The sequence below is a fragment of the Dasypus novemcinctus genome, chromosome 14 (assembly GCF_030445035.2).
Source record: "Dasypus novemcinctus isolate mDasNov1 chromosome 14, mDasNov1.1.hap2, whole genome shotgun sequence".
NCBI classification, from domain to species: domain Eukaryota; kingdom Metazoa; phylum Chordata; class Mammalia; order Cingulata; family Dasypodidae; genus Dasypus; species Dasypus novemcinctus.
This window is the reverse complement of record NC_080686.1, coordinates 1,176,399-1,180,030: the sequence shown is the minus strand read 5'-3', so window position 1 is coordinate 1,180,030 and position 3,632 is coordinate 1,176,399. Positions and strand designations below refer to the sequence as shown.

Sequence of the window (3,632 nt, the reverse complement as noted above, 5' to 3'; positions counted from 1 at the left end):
TGATTGCTGGGTCATATGGCAAATCTACAGGTAGTTTTTTGAGAAACTGCCAAACTGTTCTCCAGAATGGCCGGATTCTACTGCATTCCCAATAGCACTGGATGAGTGTTCCCATTCCTCCTCATCCCCTCAAACACGTGTAGTCTTCTATTTTTTGATAGCTGCCAGTCTGATGGGAGTAACATGGTATCTCCTAGAAATTTTGATTTACATTTCCCTAATAGCTAGTGATTTTGAGCATCTTTTCATGTGCTTTTTGGCCATTTGAATTTCTTCTTTGAGAAAGTGTCAGTTCAAATTTCTTGACCATTTTTTAAGTGGGTTGTGTGACTTTTATTTTATTTTGAACCCATAATTTCCAAGGGCTACATTTTCCACATCCTCAAAACCATTTTTTTCCCTAAAACCAGCATTAAAGCATGTGTGTAGTAGCACCTCATTTTTATTTTTGGTATCTTATGTGCATTTCTCTAATGGCTAATGATGTTGAGCATCTGTTTACATGCTTTTTGGGCATTTGTATATATTCTTGGCAGATATGTCTATTCAAGCCATTTTCCCATTTTTTAATGGGGCTGTTTGTCCTTTTGTTGAGTTATAGTAATTCTCTTTATGTTTTGTATATTACGCTATTAGCAGAAACAGAGTTTCCAAATATTTTCTGTCCCTTTTTAGGTTTACTTTTTTTAGGTTTTGGAAAAGTAGTATTGTAGTAAAGTAGTTAAGTAGAGCTCAGGGTTCAAATTTTGGGATTAGGTCCTCTTTCTGACTTCTGGAGACTCATACAATAAGTGGGCTTATATTTAAATTTAGAGCCACTGCGGTCACCCCTCGGGCTGAAGTGTGGTTTGCTGGCCGACCGAGCAAACCGTCGCAAGCCACCTTCTTGCTCTGTGATCCCCATGAGCTTGCCTAAGAGGGTCAAGAGTGCAAGGGGAGCAGAAAATGAACATGTGGTTGGGCTGTTGGGGAAGAGCAGGGTTGCAGACTTCTTCATGTCCTGTTGCTGGGCAGAGCTTGGATGCCTTGCTCAGGACGGTGTGCTCCCACGCAGTGCTTTTCATCAGAGAGCTCTTCCCATCCTGGGAACACTGGACCCTTTTTTTTTTTTTTTTAATACAAAAGGATTTATTAAAAAACCAGTAAGACATTACTACATCATGACACTGTCACACTGGGCTTTTAACACAAGACTTGCTCTACAATACTGGGGAAGGGGCATAAAATAAATTGATTCTGAAGCATAGCAATTAAGAAATAAATCAATGAAAGCAAATTTCTTTTAATAGTACTCAGAGTTAAACTTCAGAGGGACCCAAGGTCATACTTCCATTTGGGGACTTGATAGAAAAATTTTAGTTTGAATTGCTATTAGCAAGGTGGTAGGAGCCACCCTCACATGAATCTTCAAATTGGAAAATACTGCTTCACCACCTGTTGGGGATAAGTTGCAAATGGAATAATTTAGTGTGGTTTGTAGCTATTTTGATGACCGCCTCACCTGGATTCTTTCCCATAACCACTCTGCTGATCACCACCTCTTCCACGAGCTCTTCCTGCAAATCCTCCTCTAGATCCCTACTGTTGCTGTTGCTGATACTGTTCCTTTGACATGGCTACTTTTATTTCACATTTACTGAGACCAACATTATGGTATTTCTTTTCCATTATCTTCTCCACTGGTTCCTCTTCTTGAAAGGTAATAAAGCAGAATCCATGCCTCTTATTGGTCTTGTCCACGGGGGGCTCTATGATTTCCACCTTATGAAAAACCACCAAAGTACTTCCTTATTTTCTCTTCAGGTGTATCTGGAGAAAGGCCACCAACAAAATTTTTTTTAACAGGCTCTTTTGTTTTCATGGCTTTGGCCCTTTTAGGATCAATCACCTTCCCATTCAATTTATGTTCTTTCTGACTCTTTAAATAGCACAAAGCCAAAACCCCTTCATCACCCTGTGATAGGATCTAACTTCAGAGTACAGTCTACAACTTCCCCAAATTTGGAGAAGTAGTCCTTCAGATCTTTCTTTGTAGTGTCCCAGCTAAGGCCTCCTGTAAACATTTTCCCTTTATCCTCCTTGTTCTTACTGGCATCGATCTTTGCCCCCTCCGACTCGGCGCTGCCCCCTTCGGTGCCTCTGGCCACGGTTCCCCCCCCCCCCCCCCCCCCCCCGTCCCAGCTTCGCTTCCTGCCAACGCTGCTGCCTCCTGCTCCACCACCACCATGGCTCCCTCCTGCTCACCTGCCGAGGCGCCTACCGCTGCCGTTACCACCGCCACTGCCCTGTCCCCGCCGAACTGCTCCTCCGACATCGTGCTACTGCCTGCACCGCCGCCACCGAGACTACACCCGCCACTGCCCTGAACTGAAACTAGCAGCAAAGTAATCCCCGCTGCTGCCGTGCACCCGCTCTACCTCGCGAGACACACAAGACAGAGAGGGAGCACGCGTGGCTGCAAAAGCTCCTGCACCTCTCCCTGGCCTGTCCCCTCGCCTCCCACTCTCGTGTGGCATGCACTCCTGCTTTTTTTGGCTGCACTTAAAAAGAAAAAGAAGTAGTGGCAGCCCCTCTTGCTGCCTCCTCACTTTAATGGCGCCGCTGTGGACCACCTAAAATGGCCAACTGAACCACTAGACCCTTTTGATGGAAGGTCTGGCCTTTTGGGAAGTTCTCTATGACTCATATCAATTCAACTGGCAATCTGCAGATGAGGTTCCAGGAAAATTCTGTCACAATTCTAAAGTCATGACCTTCCAGTCAGGTGGAATTTCCTATTAGAGTGCAACCCAAACCCCTTTTCTGTGGCACTCACCTGAGGGCATATGATGCCACCAAACATTTTCTAATGTTCATGTAGACTGATGGAAAATGCTTGAGTCTGGCTTTTTCTTCCCTGAGATGGACCATAGATCTTGTATGGATACTGGTTGTTGCTCCTTGGTTTTATGAACACCTTGGAAATTTTTCAAATCCTCTCGGTGTGTCATTCTCATGCTAACACACCGGGAGCCCAGGGCAAGTCATCCAGGTTTGCTTATGGGGACTTCTTGGGATTGCTAGGTGGATTAATTTTTGAAAGCTGTTCAATTCCTGATCCAGTCACCTGGACAAGACACAGGGAGGAGGCAATGCAGGTGGAGGCCTTTTCTGACACTAGCCTGCAGTAGATTTTCAATGTGCCCTCAGGAACTGTCACCAACCCTTGGCAGGTGGGGAGGATTAGCTAGGAATGTATCCTGATTATTAGCTGTTCCTGAAAGAAAGTTGTGGTCTCAGGGCCCTTCTAGAAGTACATGAAATGACTCACTTCATCTCTGTGGAGCTCGATGAAACTTCTGTGAATGGGGATTGGGCCAGGTGCACATAAACTCTGCATGTAGGAGGTTGTCAGCATGGTGACAGTGCTCAGTGCACCTTTTTCAGGTCTCTGGGCTGCAAGTAGACCCCGTAGAAACTGGTGAGGAGGCCATGCTGCCCTGGATATCCAGGACTGGAGGAGATTCCTCCTCACCAGCACACACCTGCATGGGTAAATTGAGGGAAGGTGGTCCTACACAATGTTGGCAAGGCCCTCCTGGGCTGCATCTACCACTTCAGAGGCAATGACTCTCCTTCAACCTCTTCCCACA

At 45.5% G+C, this 3,632-nt stretch overlaps 1 pseudogene; it reads right to left on the bottom strand.

Moving 5' to 3' along the window:
• Nucleotides 1–1,426: 1,426 nt before the first annotated feature.
• LOC131273347 (heterogeneous nuclear ribonucleoprotein D0 pseudogene) lies at nucleotides 1,427–2,314 on the bottom strand (annotated as a pseudogene).
• Nucleotides 2,315–3,632: the final 1,318 nt, after the last annotated feature.